At 42.0% G+C, this 18,324-nt stretch overlaps 1 protein-coding gene across 10 annotated transcripts in view; it reads right to left on the minus strand.

The window, feature by feature from the left end:
• Window positions 1–18,324, minus strand: part of FAT3 (FAT atypical cadherin 3) — a 427,575-nt gene that overhangs the window by 139,111 nt on the left and 270,140 nt on the right. The window lies entirely within an intron of this gene.

The raw sequence follows: 18,324 nt of genomic DNA on the forward strand, positions 1-18,324 counted from the left end.
GGATGCTGATTACTTCCACGCCAAGAATACTTGACAAAGAAGGTTATTTCTGTAATAACTACTTGTATACATAATGATTTCCAAATGTAATCATTCTAATGCACTAAAGGTTTTGTAATACAATTTCATCAATTTGTTCCATGCTCAAATTGAGTCTTTAAAATAAAGTACCCTTTTACTTGAGGATGATCAAGATATCTTTTTTTAAAAGCAATGTACTTTCACAAATGATTAACCTCTTCTGAGATTTATACCAAGGAAAGAAAATGAAACACTTCCAAAGTTCCCTCAAGAAAAGCAATGCATATCTTCTATGAACATAGCTTAGTATTTTATTTTGTTCTCAGTAGAGATTTAAAGGGCAGATTTGAGTTTTCCCTCATTCACACAAAACATTTCTTTGGATAGGAAAATGCATCATGTGCTCGCTTTGTGCTAGATTCTGCAAGTGCAAAGGGACCACCTTTTCCTAGAGATAAAGCTGCTTTTTGGAGACAATGCTAGCGGACAAAGGTGTTCCTAAGAATTCCTCATCCCTGAGATTACCAAGGAAGACAAGAAAATAAATATTCCCCGGATTACCTATTGTTTATTTAATCAGGCCAGCCAAACATCTAAACACAAACCCATGATGACCCTAAATACTTCAAAAAACCATCAGCAACACCTTACACCTACATAACACTTCTAGTCCCAGAAGGCTTCTACAGCTACAGCTCCTCAGACACTGTTGCCTTCCCCTTGGAGGAATCACTGTCTATTTTGGTGAGATGGGGGAAAATATTACTTGAAGTAATGGGGTGAAATGAACAAAGGAAAGTCCGCTCTGCTTCCAATATTTCAGACTCATTACGAGACCTATTAGACCACAGAAGCGCTGCCCAAGGGGAGGTCACAGAAACCAGAGTGGCTCACAACAATCACAAGGAAGAACCTGGTGCTGGCAAAAGGCTGAAAAAACAAAACAACTGGTATTGCCTGCATTGAGCATTTCAAAACAGTAACACCATATGGGAGACATCTACTCACTGCACGAGTTTAAACAGACATGACAGCATGGATGACAAATTGGTGTCATTCACACAAGATCCTCCCATGTCTAGAGAGAACACAAACATACAGGGAAGAAGTTCATAATTACGAAAGTTCAGCCCCAATAAATTGATAAAGTAAAAAAATTTCAAATTCGAAATACCCCTGTTCACCACATGCATGGTCACTACGGATATTTATCAAGCACAACATAAACACGCTAAGGAATATGATAATTTTTTATACTATCTTTCACTTCCTAATGTGCCACTATGAACTCCACCTACCTTCTTCTTAAACAAGAAACGTCTAGCTGTAAATTATAGAAGGTCTCTGTCTTCATCATCTTCTTCAGGCAGAGGAATTCAGATTCCTTCTGAAGACCAAGAGCTAACATCTGAAACTGAGTACCACTAACTGTCAGAATGACTAATACTTGTCTTTCACTGGTAAAACTAAACCAACCACTACTACTACTACTACCAACACCACCACCAGTACTACTACTGCTTCTCCTTAGAAAACTATTGTTATCACTAAAGGGTTGGGGTTTTTTTGTTTTCCTTTTTCAGCGTACAGCCTTTTGGACTGCAATGATGGTCAAAGTACCTTCAGACCTGATTTTCCTTCTAAAAGGCGTTGTGAACATATGGCAAGTCTCTACAACAGAACTGCCTGTATTTTAAATGTAGCAGGTCTTAATACATTTAGCACCAAGACATAACAGGTGGTACGAAAGGGCAGGTAACCAGCCCGTCACCATCAGTTCTGCACACCTGATCCTGAAGTATGGTGCTAGCACAACTAGTTTTATTTGCTTTAAAGACAGCTCTGCATACGACTGCCGGTTCTGGGTACCTTCATTAGGTTGTAACAATACTCTACAGAAATAATTGGTCATTTGTATGCGCAGTCCTGGGGCCTCTGGTTTCCATTCCTGTTCGCTGAAGGACTCTCCTATCCGACACTCATAGTGGCCCCACTGCAGTCTCCTGGCTGCTCCCTTCCATACACATTCTTGAGGTCACGCATGGATCATGCTACACAACACTACTGTTCAAAATATGAATATACATAAAATCAGATCTCAACTGCTTGTTAATATTTATTAACATAAATAACTTGTTAATATTTATTTAATTATGGACAGATATTGGTATGGATGTGAACCTGATCCTTTCAGATTATAGAACTGTATTTAAAGGAATTCAGTTTAAGACCAGTCAACAAAACTGAAAAAAAGAAATACAGTCCAGTTATAGCTCAGACTACCCACTGCTTTACCACTCCAGTCTCAAAGAAATTAGTTCCATGGGTCTTACGAAAACCTTGCTGTGTCCTTCCCTCCTGTATTCAGTGCTGCACGCCGTAAATACATAATAATGGTAATATTTATTTTAGAGATACGGGGACAACTGAGAGAAACTTGGCTTTGCACAAGAGAATATATCCCAGTTGTAGTTCTCCTCTAAGTGTATTAAATCATCATACTCTGTTACGGTATAAAGGCATTATCTAAAGAAAATAACACACAGAGAAAAATAAACCCAAAGAAACGATGTTATGCTGCACTGCTGGTTATGATATAAAATCATAGGGGGACAACGTAAAAAATGACCCTTTCTTTTTTCCCATCTTCAATATGTGCCGTAGCTCTTCTAGACACAGCCATCTGGACAACTGTCCAAAGCCAGCTGGGAAATATAGCGTGCATTTATCACAAAATAGTCAAAAACCTTAACAAGCTTCAAAAGTCATAGGACACCTCTCAAATGGTTTCTCTCAAATTTCCAGGGAAACATCACGGTCCTGCTCAGGGCAGGAGATATTTATAACTGTGATGATTCTTTAAGAACAGCCATGAAAGTGAGGAAGAAAACTGGATCCAATAGAAAAGTTATTTACAATAAACCCATCAGCTCACAAGCAAGGTTATGTGATTCTGTTCTCAGCATTTCATACTTTTCTTTGACTTTCTGAGTTAAAACACCTCTCTGTGCATCCTGGCACATCGGTTCCTCCAGCCATATAAATGAACTGTTTTAGTGAAACTCTAAAATATTGTTTGACCCAATATTTCAGCTTGGAGATAACTATATGTTCTTACATAACTTGCTTTTCTACAACACCTGTTACTTTTGCTATTGGAGTACTTTTCTCACCCTAATAAATGAACAATAACTGTTCTACTCCCATTAACGAGTTTGGAAATGCTGGCCGGTGAATAGGATCACCCCACACAACGTGACCCATTGTACTGCAGGACACGGTGACAAGTCCCAGCTGACACCTTCCAACATTTCACTGCAGAAGATCATCATCCTCTCCTGCATCCTTCCCTTTTCAAAGGAAACTCAGCATGTGGACGAAGGAAAAATAGCAGTGTCCTTCACTCCATCACCTTATAATCTGGATGGGAAAACCAGAGATGTGGGGTGGGCAACAAGGCAGACCAGCCTTACAGCTTTGGTGCAGCCACAATGACACAGAAGAAAGAACAGGACCAAGACTAAGAAATCCTCACACTTTAACCAATACATCAGCCTGTAAAATTTTCAGCCAATGCATCATCTTGGAAACAAATTACTAGTTATTAGGGCTCAGACACGTGATCAAGACATTTGAGCAACACTTAGCACCAATGCTTAGGATAATGCTTTTAGCACATTGCAGAAGCAAAGTGGAAAGAAGAAAAAGGTTCAGTGAAAGAGATCAACCCCACGAGTTACTTGGCATTTGCAATGATTGAAGTATGTACTTGCTAGAGTGCAAATGAGGAAACGTAACTTATTAGCAAATGGTAACTTAATCGGAACGTGTGGTCTTAGAATGTGTGCGTGTACAGATGACTGAAGATGACATAACATCAAGAACAGTTATGAATTCAACAGTATGACTAATGCTTTATACTCAGGTTTTTTCTTTTTTTAGAAAACTGCTTCTTTATTAATAATAAAGCCAGTAAACCTGAACGAGAGAGCAGCAGCTTGTTGGTTGTATTGTGTCAGCTAAGGTATGCTTTGTTATTCACAAGTGGTATAATGTTCTGTCTAATACTAAGTTTTTTTGCGATATAGTCTATGCTTTTGAACAGTAGTTCTGCTTGGATGCTTAAACGCGTTGCTATGCTAAATGTGTATATCTGAGGAATATCGCGAAGTACACATCGCTCTCTGATAACACGTAGCTAATAGGCTCAATCGAGCGCAGTTCCACTGCAACCAAACAGCTCTGTAAATTTATGCTAGCTAAGAATCTCTTTCAAATGAATGTAATCTTTACATTTTTATTTTTAGTCAAGAATGCATGCCAAAAGCACAGAAAATTATTAACTTGTTTAACATAAACAAAGCAAGGCAAACAAATATATACTCAAATGTAATTTGAGACCAACATCTTTCATTTCAAAAAGTTCAGTAACTGTATTTCCATTTGCATATCCAACTTATTCCTTCCTCAGGAGATTGTGATACTGCCATGTAATCCTGCCAGAGCTCCAAAATTTAATTTGAATTCTGACATTTTTGCCAATCTTTATCAAAGTTTGTTTTGTACACTACTGGAAATATAAATATATTTTATAGGATGGCCTAAAGCTAGCAGAGATACTTATGTTTATGGTTATTTTTATTATTAACTTGACAACAAATGTGGGATAATACGCAAGCAAGGTGAGAATCTTGAGAAATGCAGACAGAGTGAAAACACATACTGACTTTTTAAATCTTAGGTGAATTTGATGCTGATCAAAGTGAAGGTGACAACCGAAGACGGGGGAAACAACACCAAAATCGAACTAGCCCAAATTGTCATCCGAGGATCGTGTATTTATTGGACCACGCTATTTTATAAATTCCATAAATTATCATCCAGAGCAGACTATGCACGTAAGCCTTAATTTATACGCTGGAAAAGTTAGATGTTTCTTTGTTTTCTTAACAGTTTCTGTTTTGGAAAACTCAAGGCATTTGCTACCACTGTTCTTGCAGTCAGAAAGGGTGATGGCACCTGGACAAATGTGACCCTGCTCACTCTGCCTTCGCTGCTTTAATTAGAGCGGCCAATTGCCAATTAGGATTTTCCAGCTGAATAATCCAGGCTCTGCCTTCAGTTAGCTCTCTTGTTTCACAGAAGGGTCCTCATGCAAATAAAACCTTTCCATGTCTGTGTGTGCTTAAGTTGATAGACCATGCTATATAAATACATACGTATATGCTGTATATAGTCAAATATTTGAGTAGGTGTATGTACGTGTGTGACTTTTTACATCTACTCAATGAAGTGAATGTTAAAAATTATCCTAAAATATATGTATTTACAGAGGTGTATTTAGCTCTGAGGTTCACCAATGTTCATTCTTTCAATATACGTGCATTATTTGAAATAATCTCTGTAATAAGCAAGTTAATTCATGGACTTGGAGAGCCACAGAAGAAAAATTCACCAAGGGCTGTTAAATGCAAAGGCTATGGCAGAGGAAATTGCTAAGCACCGCATAGCTTGAACAACTGTACACAGAGGGAAGCACTGCTGTGGGTTTGCTGCTTCTGATGCTTATTCTCTACACATCCAGATCAGCCCACGGCTGTAGGTGCGACAGTGAACTAAACTGACCTTTGGATTAGAAGAAAATCACATATTTTTCAATACTATGACACTTAGGGACCAAAAATCAGTTTGCCACAGGCTATTTTCTAACACAGATTGAATTTCCCTAATATGGCTACGAAGCCAAGGAGAGTTCAATAGCCTTCTCCTTATGAAATTAAATTATTTTTCTTCAACCTGTGGATGGATAACCTTACCTGAGCAGTTTCCTGAACTACTGCTTAAAAGATAACAGAATCTGGTATGGAGAGACAGCGTATTTTACTGGTGTCTCTGGAAGTGTTGCAAATTTTATGCTATGAAGAATAAATTTTTTAAAAAATGCAATTTTAAAGAACTCGTATTAATTTCTCATTTCCTAACTTTGTTTAGATGAAATATGAAAAGAGTATATGACAGGTAACGAGCAGGCTAAAGTAAAAAAAGCCCAATACGTTCCTCTGTTTTAAGCCAAAGCAACGTCTTCCCCTTCCCTGGCAAAAGACTAACAGGATGCAATTTACAGCACGTTTTACTGTCCATTATTAAATCATGGTTTTCTTTTCCTGCTATGCATATTCATAAAAAACATTTCATTAAAAAACTACAAGTGTGGGATGGGTTAGACGTACGACCAGGGAATTCAGGTTATTATGCAGGGTTTGATTGAAACTTCAGAATATATTGCCTGGCTGCAGTACATGCTTTACACCCTCCCCACGCGCGGAGTTAGGGTCTTTGACCAGGACAGCCAAGCAGCACAGGACCATGTTTGTCAGGGCTTATACATCACACCCAGCCAGGGATGGTCTGGATGGATTAGCCAAGGTCTCGCCTCAAAGATTTCCAGTCCCTGGTTGCTGGGGGAAACGTTCTCCTCATTAAGATGCCGATCCTCATCTTCAAAGAAAACAATTTTGAAATGGAAAACAAGAATATAAAATGAGAGGGCTTTCTCCGCAGAGTTCTTGTGCCCCGCGAGATGCTCTGAACATCCTGCAACACTGATGCTATCTCGTCGCAGTCCAAAGCGCATGCGGGTCCCAGTCTGCCTTTCTCAAATATTGTAAGGAACGAGGATACAGACAGAAAACCACATGAAGATATCAAAGGAAACATTCCGTAGAGTTACCCTTGAAAGCTCTGCTTGGGGAGAAAAATGCCTTGGGACTGTTTGCTGAAAATATGGGCCTTTTAACCCAAACAGTTAAACAGACAAAAGGAATAAGCAAAACGAACACTGCTTTTCCAAAAATGTTCCATAAATTCAGGAACTGATTATACTCACTGCTCATTCACCACAGCCCCTAGGCTGAATTTGCAGAAATTCATATGGGAATGTACGGGTTTACTGATGAGTTTACTAGAAATCTCAAATATTTATTAAAAGTACACGCAAAGGTATGAACACAGCCTTTCCATACACATACGGAACACAGAAAAAAGTCCACATCTCTTGAGAAATACAGCCATCAGCTGTCAACTGCCCCGCTACTGTCTGAAAGTAAATTTAGGACTTTAGATGGAAAAAAAAAGGGGCAGCCACAATAAACAGCGTTAGGATTTTCCACCATATATTCAGGAAAGTAAAACTATCGCGTATTCCTAACCACAGAAATGTCGAAATGAATAGCAATAACCAGGGTAATTTTATTACCCACAGGCAGTGAGAGGCGTTGTAAACACTCTAACAGCACATTCATCTCCTGCAATAAATTAGGGATCGACAAAATGAAATTGAATTTCAAAGATAAATGATAGAAAACGATGTACATTTTACTCGGAGATGTAAACAAACATATCATTTTATATAATTACACATGTAAACCTCTAATTTAGAAAGACTGTATTCTGATCTAAATGAATGATACTTCATTGCACACGAAAGAGAACCCACCAGGCGAGCCTGTGCAATTACGTGGAGGACTGCTGCCTTATTGTTTTTCCTGAGGTGACAATGAGAGTGAAATGACCTCTTTGAAACAAGCTGGGTATAAAAAATGATTGCTTTTAAAAACAGTTACGTTTTCTAATGTGTAGTTACGTCTGGGGAGGAAAAAAAAAAAAAAAAAAAGAAGCTGAAGCGAAACCTTTTCATTCCTCTTTGGTTTTCCCTTCTGTCTCCTGTTAAGAGTTCCCTCAGCTTATTGCTGAAAATATCAAAACTCTGCAAAAAATGCACATCAAACACTTACTTCAATGAAGAATTTGGATTATGCTTTCCTTTAAAGGCAGATTCTGGCTTTTTTTTCCTTCTTAGAATCTGTTTAAAATGACAATATGTTGTACCAGTCTGTTCAGCCTGGTGGAACAGGGGACTCGGAGGGACTCCCTTTCGTCCCTTCAAAACCCCCCTCAGCAACTGCAGGCAAAGCCACCACTCTCCTAAATATTCCTCTCCATTTTAAAAGTGGCCAGGTTTTCTGTTCCCCGTATTCCCCCTGGAAGGCTGTTCGGGAACAAGACCACGTGGCTGAAATCCCCTGGTTTCCAGATAGACTGCGTTTATGAGCAATTTGCACCTTCATTTTGGTCAACGAAAGAAGCCGAGCTCCTTTGGCTTCCTCTCACCCAATGAATTTGCCATTGCCCCTCCTGCATTGCAGTTCCAGCCCTCATCCCTCCTCAGCTCGATGGATGGAGGCTGAAGACTGCACCCCAGATAACGTCTACGCAGGCCTGGTAAAGCAGCCTAAATACTGCCTCCAGCGGGCGCACGCCTCGCTCAGAGCATCAGTCTTGTTACTAGTCCCCTAATGCACCGTTTTGTTTACTCCACTAATTGATTTCTACTCTTTGAGCCCTCCGGGATCCTTTATTTCTTATTTTTTTTCCCCAACTTCTCCTGTTTGGATGATGCCTGCTAACTCTGGACCCGAGCAATCTCCTACTTTTGAAGCCAGCATCATTGAATAAACCACCAAACAAGATCGTTTGTCTTGCCAATACTTTAAATAATCTGTTAATGTGTGCCCTTCAGCACGCAAATTCCTCTTTCAAGACTCATCATTTTTATTTCCTCTTTAGCCAGACCCATATGCACATGCCAATTTGACTATTAATCTCTGTGTCCTCGTACCTCATAAATTCTGCAGTGCAACCATATCCAATGCATTACTGAAGTCCATGTAGATGATACACAAGAGCATTTCTTAGAACACCGTTTATCTTATCAATGACATCAAGATAGGCTGACACGATTTACTTCTGGTAAACCCATGAGCACTTTTATCCCATTTTCTATTTATTTCCATGTTTTTAATTATACTGTCCTTCAAAATAAGCTCAAAAGCCTTGCAGATGACAGAGGTCAGACAAATAGTTCTGTGCCTGCAGGGATTATTTCTTCACCCTGTCTTCCTGCTCTTTACCACTGACATTTTATTTGTTATCTCCCAGTTGTATGGATCAAGTCCCAGATTCCATAATACCCCTCAATAGTTACTTGCTTCAGGAGTTCAATTTAAGGTGCCGGTTCTTTCAACATTTCTGGAGTGAAGATGATCATAGTTATTCTTACTTGCTAAGAGAGAAATGGCAGTGAGTTGGGTTTGGCCAGGAAGAAGCCAAACCCCAAATAGCTCTGGACAGCAGGACGCACTCTGCAAACCTGCCTGTGTCAAACCACAGTCACCACCTGACTGTGGTCACTTTGGACCATAAACAGCTTCAAGCATCTCACTGAAGTGCCTGAACTGAGGTGGGATGAAGCTAGTGCTCAAACTGCACCTCCAAAAGGCCTACCCTCAGAAACGATCCCTCCGGGGCGAGGTGGTAGAGCCACCATCAAACACACAGGGTCTGCAATCCACAGCCATAATTTTTAAATGAAAAGACTGATAACACTCAAAGTGCCCAAACTGGCTCCCCCAGCACAACTGATGGGCAAGTTCTCCGTGGTGTCATCGTAGCCTGAGTCATCTACCAGGGCTGTGATGCTCTGAAACAACTGCGCAAATGCCCTTGAGGAACTGTCATGTAGGGGCTTAGCTCTCCTAAAACACTTCACATGGAAGTTCACACTTTGCGGGATAAGAAGGTTTTCAAGTTCAAATCCTTTATTTAGGCTTAAATGAATACATAAGAATAGAAATAGCATTTGTATCTTCTTTTGTTTTCTTCCCTTACAAAGTGCAGTGCCGCCTAAAAACCTAATTGCTAATATGATGCCTCAGCACAGATTTTAACATCCCTGCATCGCTTTCATTTTCAGGGAGAAATTACAGAATTCTATTTGGGTTATAATTAGCATATAATTATTACTGGCAGGAATAGCTATAAATATATATAACTGGTGGCTAGCTTGGTAACCGGCACACATAATCATTATACAATTTTCTTTAATTTTTTTGTGCACAAAGGCCTCATAATTCTGCAACAGCGACGACTGAGCCTAACTAGACTCTGGTTATAATTTATGCTAATTAATTTCACTGCTTGCAAGAAAGAAGACTTACATAACATCCGTGGCAGGGGTAGGTGGTGCCACTTTCAGTGGAAAGGGGCTATGCAAATACTCTGCACCTCGGGCCTGAATACTGCATGAATTATTGTTCCATCTCCTTCTCTGGCATATTATGATGTAATAACAAAGGAAGGAAAAAATAATAACAAAAAAGTCTCCAATGTACGCTTTTGTACAACATACGCATAGGTCACAGCATGATGAAGTCCTGGTATTTTCCTTTCTCAATTGTGGAGGAGGTGTGGGGAGCGCAGGGCACAGCTGTCAGTTTTTCCTCCTAATTTAGGCACCCTCATTACCTTTTAAAGAGAAGTGATTTTGCATTTTTCCACGCACACCCTCAACCGAGCACTGTTCTTCACAACAGGAAAACAACCCCAGGTTTTCCCCCAACGGTGCTCAAAAGAAAGGCGTTGATCCCTCATTACCAGCAATTGTCTCCAGCACAGCAAAGCCACAGCGCTGGGGGAGCGACGCCTCGCACAAACTGCACATTCCCCAGGTCAAGTCAATCTCATCTTCATCTCTAATAAAAAAATGATTCATCGGCGAGGTGACCTTCCTGATCCAGAGGCAGAACGCAGAGCTGTGGAAAGAAGCCTCATCGAAAAGATATATGGCCCCGTTCCGTGACGCGCAACTCGCAGATAGACCTCAGCACTGTCAAGATCCGCTGCCTTTCCCAAGGTGGTCTCCTGCCTAAGAAACCATACTGAGACACCTCTGCTTGGTTTCCAGCTCACCCTCTGTCTTGGTCTGTAACCTTACATGAGATATTTTATCACTTCGTGCTTCAGTTTTCCCTCCCATAAAACTGGGATAATTGATATCTTTCTTTGTAAAGTGCCTTGTGATCTATAAAGGAAAAAATGACGTGTAAGATATTATTATTAACTAACAATCTCATAAAGCTCAGCCATAACAGCACTAAGCATTTTCCAAAATTTATTGTTAAGTAAGTAAAGAAAATAATTTCTTTAAGGACTGAAATGAATTCCTTTGCTTTCCAGGGTTTTCTGCTTTCTTTTTTTTTGGGTATAATATAGTGTTGGGTAAAATATAGTGTTAGCTCTGACCCCCCATGTCAGTGGCTCAGCACATAACAAATAGCAAAAATGCACAGGAAAACTAGAACAGGAGCAGCAGCTGCTTTTCTCTGCAAAGCCCATCCAGTACCTCAGCCTTGCTGAACTGTCAGAGCAGAGAGGCAAGAGTGGGTCCTGGGTACCAGGAAATCTTTGGCCGAGGAAGAGGGGCAGAACCAGTTATCTGCAAAGAGATCTCTCTTGCTTCAACAGCAAGTGAGAGGTGGGATCCTCAGGCTGAGCTCCTCCCCTGTGCACGGGCAGATGGAGCGGAGGAAGGGCAAGCAGACCCCATCTTCAGTTGCTCAGTCGGGGGTCTCAGCAGCATCCCAGGCACCGTCCCTGCTGGCTGCTATTAAATGATGCTGATTTATTTATAACTCCCACAGTGACTGGGGAAGAACCTGAAGGAACTGGGATGTCAGCATAGAGGGGACGGAATGAGGAGATGTGCACTGGGGCAGGATGTGAACATGCATCAATCCCAGCAGAGGAGGAGACTGAAAGCAGGCCATGTTAACAAGCCTCTGCCACCAATGGGGCTGATGACAGAGGAGTAAGGGCCATCCATCACCTAATGAATGAGGACAGAGTGGTGCTACTACAAGGGCTGCTTTTGGAACAGAAGATGCATCTAGAGGCCATGACAAGCTGCTGCTGGAAGTACTGCAGCTGTAGGGACAACCAACACTCACTTTTTACGTTCTCCTGCCTGAAGCACAGCACTGCTGTTTTGCTCCATCACTGCTTATACACTTCTTCTCCTTTATACTTTCTACCTTCTCCTTTTGACTCTTGGTTAGTGCACAAGTCCTCATATTCCACTTCTTCACCCTCTGAAGGCCCCAGATAATGACGTTCACCCAGCTGAAAGAGGGATATATGTGACTTGATCCACCTGTGCTTCTCTCCTGGTCACACAAATGGGGCTCTGAGGTCCTCCCAGACCTGCATGCAGAACTGTGAGCCCAAGAAGCAATCAAAGCTACTCCTCTATTCCTTTCTTAGTCCTTCCAATTGAGTAAATCAAGTCTGCTCAGCTACCTCCCTCCTGTACAGATTCCTGTCAGAAATATTAAGATGGATATGGATGAAATAGGAATGGAAACGTACGTGTGGGAAAGCACCAAAAGAAACAACAGTCAGGTTTAAAAGAATGGTCTATGTTGATAAACCAAAGAGATGACTGGCAGCAGTCAAACAGGGGAGCTCTGGCAAATGTGCTGTGTGGATCAGGGCAGAGGGCTCTGATAGGGTCCCAGCACTTGACGACCTGTCAGCAGAAGACCTGTGGTCTGGTAATGGGAGGAAGGCTACAAGGTTACAGCAGGTCACATATACTATCATCCTAAGAGAAAGACAGATGATAGCCCTGAAGATATCAAAGATAGAGATGAAGAAAGCGAGCAATGATTTAGAGGGACAGAAGTAAGCAAGATTGTGATGCAAAGATAACTGTAAATTCCTAAATGTTTTAAAAGACCTGTCCAAAACTCAGTTCCTTGTTGGTCAAGAAGAACCCAAGAGCACAGTGAGGACTTCAGTTTCCCACACGAGTCATCTTGGCCACAGCACTTGGCTACACATGCCTTGCTGTGTAGGGTATGAGAGTGTAAGTAGATAAAACCAACTTACAGAGCAAGTTAAAAAAAAATAAAATGCCCTTCTCCTTTCACAGGGTCTCACACTGAGTTGTGTTACACTTAACTGTGACACTCTTATTTCTGCGAGTTTTAATCTAGGCAACTTCTCAATAAAATGGATGCCACGTTTAACTATCCTGCTGACCACAAGCTGAGGAGAACCATGAGGATAATACACACACCCATTGTGAAACCTATTCTGCGCTAACCTATCATGACTCAAAAGCTGGTTGTTATTGCACTACTGGATACAAAGGCTCTGAAGCAGAGTGGGATGCTTGGTGTGCTCATTTGCATCTCATTACCCAGCATGCTCTTCCTCCTCAGAGCTATTTTCATAGCGGCATTGTTGTCCAAGCCCTGGGAACAAGTGGAAAGATTTGGTGACTTTGGATGCATGCAGTTCTTTTCTACTTGCTTTGCTCCCCCTTTATAATGAAAGGCTTTGCAAAGTGGCGAAAATGAATCAATTTTCCATTTTTAAGGCTGTATGGGTGGGGTTTTTTTTTCAGCAATTTAAGCTATCAGGAGCAAATCTTGAATAACAAATAAGATTACAGAAATGTGAGCCTAATGTTCCTCTCTAAAAGGTGCTCAAGCATGAAGGTTTTGATCGGAAAGTAAGAAATGAGATTTAACTTCCTTCTGATTTAAGCTTCGTTTGTACAAAGAACCTATTCCAGCAAAATGTGATTGCAAGCTCATTATTCAGTGAAGGGCAAATACCTTCAATCGCAATCCAGTAAGATCAGCAGCTTTCTCTGTGTGTTACAAGCCTCAACGAAGGGAACTGAACATACTGGCTTCTGTCATTGTCTACATCTAAGACTTGTGATGATTTCACCCTGTCCAATTCATTTCAAAAGCTGTAGCTTCCAATTAAAAGTATAAGTTGTCAGCCAGAATAAGTGTCTATCATTTGAGCCAGAGCAGTTTTGGTTTCTGGCAGTTTTACTGCATCAAAGGGTTGATTTACAGATCAGTTACAATTTTTTTATTCAGTACTAAAGGGAATAAAACTGCCTCAGACACAGGACTCAAAACAACACTAAGTTACTTAAGTTTTCCATAGTTTTTGATATGTTTTATCAAGTTGGAAATAAAACTTAATTTCTCAGTGACTTTATAGTTTTCAACAGGCACTTAAAAATAATAATAAAAAAAAATAAATCCAGGAAAATCTAAGAACCTCAACACCATGTTATCTTCAGCCTTTCCAGTTTGCGTTTTAAGAATGTAAGCAATTTTGAGACTCCTTCTTGGGATAAAATGGGATAAATACGGGTAAAAATCATGTACAAATACATGACAGAAAGTCTTGAGGCAGGGAGAATGTGAGTTCCTGGGGTTTTGAGGCTAAGACTTGGTACCTCCTTAAAACACGCGGAGCGTTTGCTCCTTGGCGTTCATGTGGCAGGAGGATGAGTGGCATTTCACAGCAGGATTCTGTGATGATGCTTTTAAGTGTTTGTGCTGTATAACCCTTGATGAATCAATTAGGCGTTCACACTCACCCAACTTATTCGTTTTACTAGCAGTATTGTTTTTACAGCAACAGCACAGCCCTAGTCTAGCAACTGGTCCTGCAGGATCCAAAAGGGTTGTACCTGCTGTAGGCACTGGCGATGTGCTTGGTGAAAGTAAACCAACCCAGAGATAAAAGGGCAAATGGATTAGGTATTTAAAACATTTTAAGATGTGGGAAATCACTGCCAGCTGTTTTAAAGCCCAAATCTACTCCCTGCACACTGGACTGAGCTTGGAGAAAGTGTGGTGGGGTATCATGGAGACACGCAGGAACTGGCAGCAGAGACCGGAGACTCCTCGGCAGCTGGGACAGGGCTCCATCAGAGCCAGGGTAGACACAGATCTTATCACATGAACAACAAAACACAGTTTGCAAACAGACCACGATATCTGGTGACAGCAGCACAGAATCGAGCGCGCTGCTGGAGCAGCTGGACAATCCTGGTAGCTCCTGCACAGAGTGGTGATGGTGGTGCAAAACCAGGGATGCACAGAGAGCTACAGCAGCCCTTTCTCTTCCCGAGGCAATACTCGGACGAGCAGGCAGAAATGAATCGAGGCAGCAACAGCACAAAGTAACAAAATAACGAACAATAGTTCGCTAAAAAGTGAAATGAGCAATAGATCATTAAAAGTTCACTAAGACACCCTACGCTCGAAAATAATTTTGCTTTGTCAGTCAAAGGAAGGAGGACAAAGAAGTAAGATTAAATGCATTTGTAGTACACGGATTTTTTCCAGGCATCGGTAAGTATTCCCCCAGGCAGATCACCAAAACCCCTCTCAAAGCCAAGGGTTAGCGCAGGTGCCAGAGAGCAGAACAGGACCCTGGTTAACCAGTACAGGAAAGACTCACTGTGCTCACCTGCATCCTACCTGGCTGACAGACCCCTTGTACAGTCAAAGGAGAGAAGCAGGCATTTCTTAAGCATTATTTACATCCTTTATTGTAGATATCCAAGCTAAGAGGAGATAAAATGCAGTTTAGGGACGTCTACCTCTCTCCAGTCACTATAAAGGCAGTTTACAAAACTAGCTCAGGTGCAGATGAGTCCTGAGTTTGACAGGGGGAATCCCGCCCGTTGTGTCATCCAGCAGACAGATGAGGGAGGCAGAACGGGACTGCCTCCCACCCCCTGTCCTCCTGGATTTGGGGCTGTCAGCGTGGCCTTATGGCATAAATTAGAGCAGCCCCAGAAAGCCGTGAAGCAGCTCCGAATCCTTTATTTTAGGCTACATCCGTCTCTTTCCTGCCATTGATATTTCTCTGGGATCCTCTGCCGGCTGGCCCCTTTCCGTGTCTCTGTGCAAGGAGGGATGTCTCCTGTCCCACAGCTCAGACGGTTCCCTCATCCTCTGGCCACTGGAGTTCAAGGAGGGAGATAGCACCTGTGACCCCTATTTCTGCCGCTGAGATAAATTCAACTTTCCATTCAATTTTTATTTCTAGGTCAAGACAAGAATGATAGATTAAAAACAAAAATAGCTGAGCGTTCAGTTTGGAAGCTGCTGCTGCAGCGCTGCACTCCCGGCCTGCCGGACCCCAGACAGCCTCCTGCCTCCAACTATGCCAGTTATTGATTTTTGTACCAAAACATTTACACTGGCACAACCCCCAGCGAGTGCAATTATGTGGGTATAAAGGTGCTTTATACTAGCATAGATTATGAGATAAACAAGCTCATTTATACCGCTGTAACTGCATTCACTTCAGGGTATTTGTACCGCTTTAATGATACCCGTGTAGTTAAAGCAATACAACTTGTGTCTACAGACAAGACCTCAGCCTAATGGTAATTAACACAGACATTTCCAGCCACCCTGAGCAGCTGAGGCTTATGTTAGAAATAGCAACTGACCCATAACAATTTGCAACAGCATCAGAAACCTCTATAAAACAGCTCCACCTTCAATTGCTTTTGCCACATTTGCAGGAAGGAGGTTTATTATGCCCCTTTTAGCAGGAGGCCCCAAGAGCTAAAAAGTTGCTTGTGGCCACTTTTCTCTTGCGTCTGGACAACAAAACAAAACAAAACAAAACAATCAATTCAGCCACTGACATTTTGCTGTGAAAGAGCTAAGGCAGCACAAAACCGCTGATAAAAGTGGCGGTTAACCCTGTGCTACCCTTATTGTTCTTTATTCACCAGCACCGAGGGCTCGAGCAGCACCGGGAGCGCGGGAGAAGGGGCTTTGCCATCTGTTGCTAGGGCTGACATCAGCCCTGTTTGCTCAGGCGTCGCTCCTCGGGGCTGTTGTTTGCATGGTTAATCAGCACTGGCCCCGCGCTGGCCCGTTCAGCAGGGCCGCGGCTGCCAGCCCCCCAGCACCTCGCGGCAACAGGGACCTGCCAACGTGCTTGGCCCCACTTGGAGAGAGATTTGGATACACACCAAGATCACTTTGGACGGAGCGTTTGTCAACTCCTCCCAGGAGAAACTGGGCCCTGCACGGTGCCTAACTTGACAAAGAGAGAAAAAACAACCTCAGCAAACCACCCCCCTCTCCCATAAGCATCCTCCACGGGTTAAACTTCACTCCAAACCACAGAAAACCAGATTGCGCTTTCCGCTGAGACTGGATTTGCCAAGAGGCTGCTGAACCCATCAATGTGATAATGGATACACATTTTGCTTAGCTCCGTACTCCCGGTCTCTTTATCTCTTTTCCCTGAATAATACTAGAACAATCTCATGGGAAACTGCAAGAAATTCCTTGCCTAGAAAAAAATGAGGTTTAATAAAAAAAATGGGCTGCCAATGCAGACAGTCGTGAACGCTGCTGTTGGGACAGTCCGGGAACTGAGGCACAGAGGAGCTCCGAGACTTGCTCAAGGTCAAACACACAGATATACATGAGCCAGGAAAGACCAAAGCGCTGTCTACAAATACTGCAACAGCACAGACACCAACTAGACACACAGACTCCTCATTTCCAATCATCTTCTATTTTCCCAAATGTCCTAGTGGGTCATGCAACATTAGGATAAACAAAGGGCATGCCATGGAAAACGCTTCACAAAACTGACACATATACTGAACAGGTTTCCAGAAATATGCAAAATTTCCATTTGGAGGTGTTTTTTTCCGTAGGGATGAAGAGAGGAATGGAAATGCAGCTTTCAATCTGCAACTGAAAAATCAGTAATTCTCTAAATGTGAAACATCAGATGGGTCTCATCTTGAGAATAAAACACCTAAATTTAGGTGTCTGCATGCGAGGTAGGCAGCTCAGCAGCACATGTTCAACTCAGTTGCCTACACATAAGCATCCAGGGCTTCGGTACTTCTCCTGGCCACCAGCTGTTGCACTGGAGAGAGGTGGCTCTTCTGCAGGTCCTGTGGATGCTTCAGGTATCCCAGGGCTTTTCTTTTAGCACTCCATGACCATGTCTGGAGTGCTGTTCTCCCAGTTCGAGGGAGAAAAATAAAATGTTACTTTGCCTGCATGTTCCTGCAACATGATGATGGGGACAAATCACTGAAGAACAATTTAGGTTCCTACTTTCATTGACCCTACTTTCATTTTTATCTTATATGGACTGTTTTTCAGACCCTACCTGACATCAAAATGTGCTAATTAATACCTTCCTACACTGCTCAGCACCAGTGATAGCCTCCCTCCCAAGTGTTTTTGACAAAATTGGGCATCAAATGAAGTGCTTTTCTCACTGAATCTCAGCTTTCCAACAGTTGTGGTTTTTTGTGAAAAAAACCCACACCTCTTCACTACAGTGTTTTTAATTTCCATATTTTTTCTCTAAAATTAGGAGTTTGGATTTGAGGATCCCTCTGTGCTAATAGTCTCTCTTCGTGCCTCGATGCAGTCCAAGTTCCCACAGCCCTCGTATCCCAGGATCCCAATGGGACAAAAACTGTTGCTCACAGGAAGCTGCCTGAGCAGGTTGCCCAGCCCAGGGGACTGGGAGCTGTAGAAAAGGCATCAGGACTGTTATTCTCAAAAGACCAAAGACCAAAAGTATTTT

This window comes from Larus michahellis, chromosome 1 (assembly GCF_964199755.1).
Source record: "Larus michahellis chromosome 1, bLarMic1.1, whole genome shotgun sequence".
In the NCBI taxonomy this organism is placed as follows: Eukaryota; Metazoa; Chordata; class Aves; order Charadriiformes; family Laridae; genus Larus; species Larus michahellis.